At 36.4% G+C, this 12547-nt stretch overlaps 1 long non-coding RNA gene across 1 annotated transcript in view; it reads left to right on the forward strand.

Moving 5' to 3' along the window:
- The first annotated feature begins 10118 nt into the window (after positions 1-10118).
- LOC134199347 (uncharacterized) overlaps positions 10119-12547 on the forward strand; it is a 34453-nt gene continuing 32024 nt past the window's right edge. Inside the window, exon 1 of the long non-coding RNA XR_009973801.1 lies at positions 10119-10503. This is a non-coding gene — a long non-coding RNA (uncharacterized LOC134199347). The remainder of the gene's footprint in view (positions 10504-12547) is intronic.

Raw genomic sequence — 12547 nt, forward strand, 5'->3', positions numbered from 1 at the left:
GAGAATAGAAAATCTGTATCCAGGATCGGACAGTACCCCATGCGTAGCAGATATGTATTAAAACTAGAACAGGCTCGATTCGACGCGTAATCAACAAACTACCCTATTCATTCTTAAATTATCGGTTAATTTCCAGTGCATCTCTTATGGGTTATAAGTTTTAAATCATATTTTAAAATACGTGAAGTGATTATAGGTATTGCACTCATCTCCTTGAATATAATCTATTGTCTTCTTTCATCACATTTTTGATACGAAAACTACGTGGTCGACCAAATCATTATCGGCCACAAATAACAGACCTTTTATTATACCAATCAATATCCCGGTACACCAATGTTCAATAAATAACTATTGGAGGTTTTACTAATTTCATTTGGCTCTATGTCTTCTTATAATGCTATCACTGCGCTATGATTCTCTCTATCAGCGCACTCTCTTAATACCATAAGAATATTAAACAGAGTTTGGCGCGGAAATGAGAAAGCGCCGCGAATATGAAAATGACGGATTCCAAATTCAAATGCGATATTATAATTTTTAGAAGAATGCTTACGGCCAGACTGTGTGTATATAATATGTGCTGTGTATTACTGGTGGTAGGACCTCATGTGAGTCCTCACGGGTAGGTAACACCACCCTGCCTGTTTCTGCCGTGAAGCAGTAATGCGCTTCGTTTTGAAAGGTGAGGCAGCCGTTGTAACTATACTGAGACCTTAGAACTTATATCTCAAGGTGGGTGGCGCATTTACGTCGTAGATGTATATGGGCTCCAGTAACCACTTAACACCAGGTGGGCTGTGAGCTCGTCCACCAATTTAAGTAATAAAAAATTAATAAAAAAATACTAATAAAACCAGCGCAGTTGTGATTACCATTATACAGACTGCTACGATAGAAACCTTCCTTGAAATGCCAATAACAATAACCAATTTCACTTTGTTTTCTTCTTATTATTATTGCTTTATTCTATTTTTGTCTGTTAATAAGGTAAAGTTCGATGAGCAAACTTATCTATGATTGTCTGTGCGAACTGATATATGTCAGAATATAATGTTAATTTGAAAATTATAAAATACTATTGAACTACTAAATTGTTTCTAATTATGCACGCCCTAACAGGTTATGGGCCCAGGACGTTTGCAGAAAGTGAAATAGAAATGATTTAACGATTTATTGTTTTAATAGGCGTAATCCGTTGTGTCAATTATTTCCTGATTTTTTGAAGTTGAAGAAACTACAAAATGACTTCTAATATTAAGATTGATCGACTTACGGGTGATAACTATGACACCTGGAAGATTCACATGCGAGCTATTCTGAAGAAGAATGATTTGTGGGAATACGTATCAGGAAAAATACCTAAACCAATACATTCAGATTCTAAATATTCTGAATGGAATAAAATGGACGGAAAAGCCGAATCGGACATACTGTTAGCTGTCAGCCCGAGCGAGTTAATTGCACTGGATGGTTTAGACTCCTCTAAAGCAATATGGGACAAGTTGAAATCTATGTATGAGTCAAGCGGGCCAGCGCGAAAAGCGTCATTACTAAAGAGACTTGTATTAAACCGTATGCCAGAAGATGGAGACATACGAAAACATATTTCTGATTTTTTCGACTGTGTTAAGAAGCTTAAAGAAATCGGATTGATAGTGATAGATGAGTTGCTTGCTATTTTATTACTTTATAGTTTACCGGATTCGTTCTCAATGTTTCGAACAGCAATGGAATCGCGTGATGATTTACCATCAACTGATGTACTGAAAGTGAAGATTATCGAGGATTATGAAGGTCGGACGAGTAAGATAATAGACCAGAGGGCTATGTTCGTCAAGCGTACCAACATTAAATCAAATGCCAACCCGAAGAAGAACTTCGAACAGCACACAACTAAAAACATTGAGTGCTATCGTTGCGGTCGTCTTGGGCATATGGCGAGAGAGTGCAGAACTAAAAACGTGAGTAAGCTTAAGCAAAGCTCACATAAAGCAGAATGTAATAGTGATGATGAGCACAAGACAAATATGTTAGTAAGTACCACCAAAGAGGTGATGATAGCCGAGCAGAGAGCTCCTGTATGGTGTATTGACAGTGGATGTACGGGACATATGTGTAACAACAAACAATTGATTAAAGATTTTACTCGAGTTGATACAGACTTGAATTTGGCTAATGGTAAAACTACAAAAATTAGCGGCTCAGGAAAAGTCAGTATTATGGTAGACACAGGCAGCGAAAAGCGCCATGTTGATATTAAAAAAGTGTTCTACGTGTCGGATCTACGAACTAATTTATTATCAGTTGCGAAGATGACAGATCACGGGTTTGAAGTTCGCTTCAATAAAATAATTAATATTATTAATATATATATTATAATAAATAAATTCAATAATTCTTTGCGCAACAAACACACAAGGTTCTTGTGGTAATGCTTCAAAACCAATATTCTTCAACCTTCCTACTAACTTTTTATGCCACTGTAATCCTGATTGACGCAAACCATACAAAGACTTCTTTAACAAACACACATTATTCTCACACTCATTCAATGCTTCGTTCCAGCGTTTAGCTGTATGAAGTATATTCTTATCTCTTATAATATTTCTTTTTGATCCAATATTTTGGTTTGCTAGTACACTTTCTAAGACATCTGATAGTTTATCTGGTATTTCCATGAATACATCTTCTTCGAGAGTACCATTTAAGTAAGCTGTTACTACATCCATTTGATGCATCTCTAATCCTAACTCAGCTGACACTGCAGCTATGAGTCTCACAGATGAAGACCTTACAACAGGAGAAGAGGTTTCGTAAAAATCCTCCCCTGGCCTTTGAGAACATCCCTTTGCAACAAGCCGTACTTTCTTCCCTGTATTCTTTGTTTGAAATACAAATCTGCTACCAATCACTTTTCTATTTTTCGGTCGTGGGACTATTTCCCATGTAACATTCTTTAATTGTGCCAAATACTCGTCTTCTAAAGCCCTTCGCCATTCAGGTTCGTCATCAGTCTTTTCTATTTCTTTCCATGTTTTAGGTTCCATAATCGCAATTCCAGCTGTCGTTTCTTCATTATCTACTTCATACTCCGATTCAGTTTCACTCTCTGTACTGTTAGTAGCTGGTTTATACTCTTTGCGCGGTCTTCCCACTAAGCCAGTACGAACTATCCTTGGTCTTCCTCTGCCTCTCATGGAGTTTGTTTTTCGATCTTCCTTCTTCTGATCATGTCCTATCAATTCCACGACTATCTTCGAATTATCATAACTCTCTTCTTCGTCATTTCGTATTTCTTTATACTCATGACAGAATGCTGTCTCGTTCATAAACTTCACATCGCGAGAAATGACGATCCTTCTAGTCTTAGGATCATGTATTCTGTAAGCTTTAGACTCAGTATCATAGCCCATAAATATTCCAAGCTCTGAACTTGATTCGAATTTTCCCTTCTGCGTTCCTTTGTTTTTATAATACGCTTTCGATCCAAACACGCGCATGTAGATTACGGTAGGTTTCTTTCCTGTCCACAGGGTAAATGGTATTTGACCATCAAGAGCTGCAGTTGGGCATCGGTTCCTTATGTAATTAGCAGTATTAATTGCTTCAGCCCAAAAAACAGGAGGGCTTCCCGCCTGACGCATCATACAACGGGCCATCTCTAGCAATGTCCTGTTCTTTCTCTCCGAAATCCCGTTCTGCTGAGGCGTATAAGGTGAGGTTGAAGAATATTGGTTTTGAAGCATTACCACAAGAACCTTGTGTGTTTGTTGCGCAAAGGGATGAAAAAATGATGTTAATTGCTATTTATGTAGATGACATTATCCTAGCTACTAATGATGAGGTGTGGTTGCATGATGTTAAGCGTCAGTTATCTAATGCCTTTGAAATGAAGGATATGGGAAAAATCAGTACTTGTTTGGGTATCGAATTTTCACGTGATAAAGAGCATAGAGTGTATTTAAAGCAAGGTGCGTATATAGATAAAGTATTAGAGCGTTATGGTATGAGTGATTGTAAACCTATATCAACACCTATGGATGTGAACGTTAAACTAGAAAAACCCAATAGTGTAAACAATGATGTTATGAGTCAGTACCCTTACCAGAACCTAATAGGTGCCCTTATGTATTTGGCTGTATCTACCAGACCAGATATAGCTTATACTGTAAATTATTTAAGCCAATTTAACACTAATTATGATGTACAGCATTGGAAGGCAGCTAAGCGAGTGTTGAGGTATTTGAAAGGTACATCAACTTTCGGCTTAATGTATGAAAGGACAGGTGTACCATTGTTTGGTGTAGTTGATGCAGACTGGGGTGCAAATACGATTGATCGAAGGTCATATTCCGGTTTTGCATTTATTTTAGCAGGTGCCCCAATTACCTGGGAAGCACGAAAACAGCGTACCGTTGCATTATCGAGCACAGAAGCCGAGTACTTGGCGCTTTCTGAAGCAACTAAGGAAGCTATGTATCTCAGAAATGTGATAAATAATATTGGTGTAAAATGTGGTTGTGTGACATTATTTAATGACAACCAGGGTGCTATGAAGCTTGCACAGAGTAGAAGCTATCATTCTCGCACTAAGCATATTGATGTTAGACACCATTTTGTTCGAGATATGTGTGAACAGAGTGTGATTGATTTGAAATACTTGAGTACAGACAAAATGCCTGCTGATATTTTGACCAAGGGCTTGTGTGGGACGAAGCATTATGAATGCATGAACAATTTAGGAATGATGGAATAATCATAATTGTCTGTAGTTAAAAGCTAACGACTTTAAGGGGAGGTGTTAATAAGGTAAAGTTCGATGAGCAAACTTATCTATGATTGTCTGTGCGAACTGATATATGTCAGAATATAATGTTAATTTGAAAATTATAAAATACTATTGAACTACTAAATTGTTTCTAATTATGCACGCCCTAACATTGTCTTAATCAAAAATGTTCTTTGTAAACATTAAAATACAGCAGACGAACCATTAAAATAATTCCTCAATCTCTTAGATGTAGCTTAATATAAAATATTTTCTAGTCTGAAGCGGGAAAAGTTCAATAATGTTAAGTTTAAATAAATTTACATATTCAGTGACGTTGCAGATTCGCTTGAAGAGAAGCCGTTTGCCGTTTTAAACAGAACATTTCCATAATTTACCTACTGAAATTTTCAAAGAGCTGCTCTTTAAAATTAGAATTATTCTAGAATATTCTCCTTGTTTAATTTTTTTTTAGAGTATTAGTTTAGGGATATGCTTTTGAAGCCTCCAAATATGATGTCAAAATCTAATTTTTATTAGGGCTGACCGTTTGAGGCGAAACGGATGACCACTTCGCGATATATCTACGTTGGCAGGACAGTGGTGAATGTGGACTCGCCCTACTCCCACTGATGAAGAGAAACTTATTGAAGAAAACTAAGAAAATTATTGAAGGAACGTTAAATTGAAATAACGTTGTTTAATAAGAATAAAAAAAAACCGTTTTTATTAAGCGGGTTGCTCTTTCACAGTACAGCCAGTGATAACGGCAATGTGAACCGCTGCCGCCGCCATGTCGTTCCGCCTTCCTGGTACCAAGGCGCTAGACTCCCTAAGGTCGTCCCGTAACCATTACCAGGAGGAGATTGCGTCCTCACAAAGGCTGAAGCTGAACAAACGACCCGCTTTGAATCGACGGTGGAGGCATGGAGAGGGAAGAAGACAGTAGCAATAGATGTCATTCAACTCTGGCTACTATAATTAGACAGTAACAAGAGTGAATATCGCTATCGACTTGAGGCATTAGGTTGGTGTCTCATTTTTAGGTAGGTATTGCTAGTGTCCCTACGGCTTTGCCAGGATAAGAGGAAGAGCAAGGGCTTAACTAGAAGGGTCGGGTTTGCTAACAGCTGCCGAAGCGCCTCCGAAGAAGACTTAACAACTCAAGGGCAGCTGCTTCGCAAATGCATCAACTACCGAATCAGAGTCGCGACCCGTTGAGTCTGAGAAAGGCTGATGTCTCAATTGCATAATGAAACGTCTCTCATTTATTTTAGGTATATTATTATGACTATTTCGAGACATGAAATAATGGTAGCTATCAGTGCCATTAAAACTTGCTGCAATAGAATTAATACTTGTCAAATGCGACGTTGATTTGTGGTAAAAATAAATTCATGCATAGTGATTACCCAGTTGCTAAGAAAAAAATCCCTAGGATAAAATTTTGCTCCAAGCGTCATCTAGTGGTAGTTACAAAGAAATTTTGCACTTCAAAATTAGACCTTGTTTTAAGCTACTATTGCCATCTAGTGTTTAAATTTAAAATAGCCTTGCTCAACTATGTCTCGAGAAAGACCGAGACAGATAGTTCTTAACAGTAATCATAGATGGCGCTGTATTAAAATTAAATATGATTTCAAAATGAGAATAATCTTTGCTTTAGATAATTATTTATTATTTATTTAAAATCAGGGTATGTACGTAAACTTATCAGAAATAATTTACTTTTCATAGATTTTTGAAGTGAAACTTCTTTATCGGCGTTGGAAAAAAATTTACCGTCACATTTTTCGGTTACGCGTCACATTTTTCCGTTACGCGCCATCTTTTTTGTATTCATGTCTATGATAATAAAATCCTTTTGTTTAAACTTTATCTAATTTAACTTTATTTAACCAATTTCTAGAAAGTTGCATGTAGATCATTTTTCGAAAAATAAGGCCATAAAGAAGTTTCACTTCTTACGTGTGTACACTAGTACACGCACACATTTTTTTATAACAACGTCTTGTTAAAGTATATTTGAAGAGTTTGGTTCTGTCGAAATTTTAGTCAATTTCAGTAATTAAAAAAAACCATTAGACACGTAATGTTTTCCCGAGTCAAGAGCTAAGCATTATTCGATTCTTTTTTTTATTGCTTTGAGGGTGGACGAGCTCACGGCCCACCTGGTGTTAAGTGGTTGCCGAAGTCCAACATACTAAATGTCAACGAATAGCATCTTAGTGGTTGATTGATCTTAAGTGGTTGGTTGCCAATTCAGCTTCGCCATAATACTCATGTCCTTTATTACTATATTGTACTCTCTTTTACCCCCATACCCCTACATATTATCTCAAATAACGTTTCGAGTTCCTAGGTCATACGAATAATTTTTCCCTGAGATCATCAGATAGCCTGAGACTGAAAATGCCTTTCATCATCATTCTTTGATAACTCATTCATCATCCAGGCGTTTCGATTTTGGAATGCTCTGCCGGATGCAGTGAGAAGTGCTCCAACTTTAAACTGCTTTAAAAGAATGGTGAAGGAACACTAGGTACCTATCCGCCTAGTGTTGTTTGCTTGTTTATTCTTTATCCATACTGTTTATTTATTATGGGTATGTAAGTACATATATTGGAATATAAATTATATAGTGATTTCATATTACATCTAACGATATAATGTATTATTAATAGTACGCCGCAACATACCTGGTGTATCTTTATATGTCCAGAATTTCGGGTAATTAAATGGTTGTCTGGAAGAAATCGCTTTTAGCGATAAGACCGCCTGTTGTACAAACGTATCTGCTTGTGGACTGTTTTCTAAGATTATTGTGTTTTGGTGTGCAATAAAGTATGTTCTCTCTCTCTCTCTCTGCACCTCTCTCTATCTCTCTCTCTCTCTCTCTGCCCCCTCTCTCTCTCTGCCCCTCTCTCTCTCTCTGCCCCTCTCTCTCTCTCTCCCCTCTCTCTTAGTCGTCTTACGAAAAAAAACAGTATATTAGCCCACAGACGTCCACTTCTGGACATAGGACAAATCGCCACAAAGATCGGTCCTGCGCTGCTTGCATCCCCAGCCCCCCCAAGCTCAGTCATCGGTCTATCTTGTGTCGGCCTATACACTCTACGTCTATCTGTAACTACTACTATATATTGCTGTTACGCGCTGGGGTTCGGGATAAATAAAATTAATCCGAATTACGATTTAACACTGTATTAGCATTTAGAACACTTAAAACACTCAACAAACACTTTAAAACTCTCAATTCACTTGTTACGCTTCGCTTCAGGTGATCTGTTCGCTGTTTCGCTTCGAGTAGTTCCGATTACTGACTTATTGCGTGCCATCTCTGCAATGTTTTTATAGCCGATACCCATCCCTAGAACTATCGAGAATATTCCACACATCTCTAGTATTGTGTTTCCGCTATCTAACAATAGATGGCGCTGTACTTCCAAAGCCTTGTAGGTGCTACTAGATCCTTTGATATTCGTTCGACTATTCGGTGATAGATGGCGTTACTCTTACCGGCATAACATCACTATAACTTAAATATTTTATCTCGGTCGGCTTAGGCAAAGTCGCGGCTTTGTACCCCGCCCCTACCAATTTACACTAATACATAAGTTTAAAGTCCCAATTGCATTGGCATAATGGATGTCCCCACCCTTTACATCATCATCGTCATCATTCGTCGGAAGCAGACACGGACATGATAAGTGCCGATCAACCCATTCAAAATTCCCAATAAAACTATTGCTATAATTCTGTAAATAGTCAGCTTTATTAAGAAACAATAAACTATAATGATAAAATATTTAGTTTAGTTTCTCATTTTCCATTTAAGTCCGTTGTTAGTTTTAAATTATTTCATTGAAGAAGCGATTTAGGTCGAAACTTGCAAACGTAAAATGAGATTTAATGAGAAATTATCACACGATAGTAAACGGGAATGGCTGCGATTACGACCGACCACGATTCGATTGCCATATTTTGTATGTAAGTATTTTAGTTGCTATAGTCCAACGACGGTAATTAATAGCAACGTAAGATTATGACTTCATTAATGTCTATATAAATAATAATTAATTGCCACGTGTAAAAAGGGGCATCGCTAGAAAATGTATCGACCGATTTGGCTGATTTCTGTTTCGTTGGGCTCTTAATAGTCACTCATTTATTTATTTAGTTGAACCAACAAATCGTCGATTTAAAACATTGAAAAATTCACAAGAGAGAACGTGACCTCAATTATAGGTTTGTACAAAACTAAACAAAATGTATTTTGTAAAATCGGCGGGTTAATTCAGTATTTTGTATTTTTGACGTTTGATATTGTTAGTCGTTACGTGAAATAAGAGATCTGCTGTCAGTGTAGATTGACAAGAGAACGAATGTCGAATCGTTTAGTAAATATACTCGTATAGGTAAATTATTCCTTATGTATTGGTATCGACTAGCTGATTAAAAAAGATAGTAAAGTATATTTTAATATTAAAATTTTATGAATTTTGTGTTGCTGTTTTTTTTGAACAGTTTTAATAACTGGTCACTTGTCTTATGCATCGCGATGGGTGACATTGTTGTGACGTCTATGATTGTGGTAACCACGTCTTAGGCAAAAGAAAAATCTATTATTCGAAATAATTACTTTAACGTTAATTTAATAACTATATTGTTTCTTGGCAGTAAGCGTATTGTTTTTTTTTTATTGCATAGATAGATGGACGAGCTCACAGCCCACCTGGTATTAAGTGGTTACTGGAGCCCATAGACATCTACAACGTAAATACCGCCATCCACCTTCAGAAACTCATATCTAAGGTTTAGGTATAGTTACAACGGCTACCCCACCCTTCAAACTGAAACGCATTACTGCTTCACGGCAGAAATAGGCAGAGTGGAGTATCTACCCGTGCGGACTCACAAGAGGTTGACCACCAGATCCCCTTCTTTGCTTATTCAGTTGACTTGGCGAATGTAAAACAAATTTACTATTTAACTCAGTCGAGTCATGTTAACTGCAAGTTTCATTGTCCTGGAATATAAGCAGTCTAAAAATCCGCTCTTAAAGAGAAACCACATTAAAATTTAAAAATATAATCTTGCAACTTGAAAGATCTTTAATTTACTCGAAGCTACGGACACTGCGTATATTATATAGAACCCGCGCTCCGGACCCCGTATTCAGAACATTGAAATCTATAGAGTAGGCAGCACAAATAATTTTATAAAATTCTTCAATATAATAAACTTTGAAACATCATTTCTGTCAGTTAATAATGCCAACGATGAAAGGAGATTCGTATAGTTGAACCAAAAACAACATTAGCGCTTATACTAGTGCAATCTGAATTTTGGCAGAAAAATAACCTAAGCTCTTTATACAAATATTTTACAAATTCAAAGACATTTAAAGTTATAGAACTGTTCATAAACAATATTTGCAATTACCATAATTTTAAGTCAGTTATCTGTCTATCTGAATCTGAATGTAGTTATGTAAGTTTTTTACAGAAGTTACTGTAGACACACTTTATAACATTACACGCAAAAATGTAAGTGACAATTAAATCAGTAGGGGAAAGTGGGGGAAACGCGAACGCTGGGTAATGCCGAATTCAATGGTTCTAATATGTTAGAAAGATATATCCTAATTTTATTTGCCGCCATTTCGGAGATCACGCCACCACTGATATTAGTCAATAACACGGGAGACGCGGACGCACGTACTTAAACAGGTATGCATTTTTCAATATTTTGTATGTTTTAGATGTAATTTTTTGGTAAATTCAAGTTGATGTAACTTTATCTCTATCTACAATAATAATTCAGCTTTTACATAGTGATTTGGCGACAATATTAACGTAAAAATGTTATAGAATAAAACCTGATACAAGAATTCACACCTACCAATTTACTTGAAGCTAAATAACATAAATAATGCGACTGTTTCTATTTGCCAAATTATACAAAATACTAAAATGATTTGCAGTATTTTCCTAATGATAATTGAATGCATAGTTTTAAAAATTTCACAGATTTTTCGATCAAAATGATTTTTTTTACTGTTCCTCAAAAGTTATGCAACCTATTCTGTATTGTTACACTACGCAAGCGTGATGGTGTATGGTCACGGACAGTCATTCATAGACTTTAGCAATGTTAAGATAACTAAGCCGCTCTCTACCTTCGTTGATCAATAATCTCCTCAAGTATCGTTTAAGATATCACAATAACATTGCTAGAAGATCTTAAAATAACTGTCAGAATTGTTGGCACTATCTCACTAGAGGGATTTTATTATACAAATAAATGTAACAAAAAATTATCTTGAATAATAATAAAATAAAAGCAACTCCACTACACTCTCGTTCGGAATACTAAAATATAAATGATAGAAGATGCGCCAAACATCTATATTGAAAAATTCCTTTTTGTCCGATCATTGGGAAAGTTCGATATAAGCTTCCATCGCGTTTAAAACAAGACTTTGCTTTTCTTGTACAATAGCTCTTTTCGAATATTTAATGTAGACATACCCCTTTTTATCTTTTCCGAGAAGTTTTCGGTCTCTTTTAATGTTCGTCCAGTGGAAATGATGCTCAGTTGGGACTCGGGAAGAAACGTTCGAAACTCGGAAAAACACTTTTGTGTTCGGTCCGTTACAGGTAAATTGATCAAGCATAATGGAAAAGAGAAAATAATACCAGAAAAAAAAAGAAGAGAAAAACGTTGTATAATTTTCCGTTTAAACTTTGTATTTTCGTGGTTTTCCTTTTGTCTAGTGCTGTAAAGATACCGGTTTTATTGTCCGTTGGCTTATGAAGAGCATTTAGGAAAAATTCCATTGAACTAGCTTACTAGATATCTTTTATAATAAAGTTAAGTTTAAGCTGATATAGTTTATAATGGAAAAACTGATCGAGCATTTAGCAAAGTGCTTTCTAATAACAATGTCATTAACACTGCACCATGCTGTGAACTGGCTGTCAACTACACTGCTTTTAGATATTATAATGCGAAACAGGAAAATGTACTCTTAATAAGTTATTGGATTTTTGCTTGGAATTTCTTTTATTTGGAATAAGCGTACATAATTGACTGAGCAATAACTAGAATTTTTTATTTGTTTATTTATTGCTTAGATGACTGGACAAGCTCACAGTCCAGCTGGTGTTAAGTGGTTACTGGTGCCCATAGACATCTACAACGTAAATGCGCCACCCACCTTGATATACCTATATAAGTTCTAAGGTTTTTTTTATGATTGAAAGATTATTGGTGGTCCGGAGGCCTTTCCAGTTTCACCAGGACAGGTGGGCAAGCAAAGGCTCAGCCAGAAGGGGTGGGATTTGCTAACAGCTGCCCGACTGCCTCCGAAGGAGACCTAACAACTGAAGAGCAACTGCTTCACGAATTAATCTACTGCCGCATCAAAATCGCGACCCGCTGAGAAGATCCGGCGAGAAACTCAGCGAGCTGATGCATGGGTTAGGTTGCAAGTTCTAAGGTATCAAGTTTAGTTACTTAGCTACTACAATATACAGGAACTTAGGTACTATCAAATTTTCCCGTCTTTGTCTATAGTAGCATTCTACTAATTACCCACGTTCGATTCTCGATCTCTTTAATTACTGCGTTGTAATTGTTAAGGAAATAATTTTTCCACATTTAAGCTAACATTTTAAGCTGTTTTATAGGTATAGGACAAGGAAAAATACTCTTTGATCCCGAAAACTAAATATCTTTAACAAAGATACTAGCTATAACTACAACTCAATC

The sequence above is a fragment of the Bombyx mori genome, chromosome 1 (genome assembly GCF_030269925.1).
Source record: "Bombyx mori chromosome 1, ASM3026992v2".
Taxonomy (NCBI): domain Eukaryota; kingdom Metazoa; phylum Arthropoda; class Insecta; order Lepidoptera; family Bombycidae; genus Bombyx; species Bombyx mori.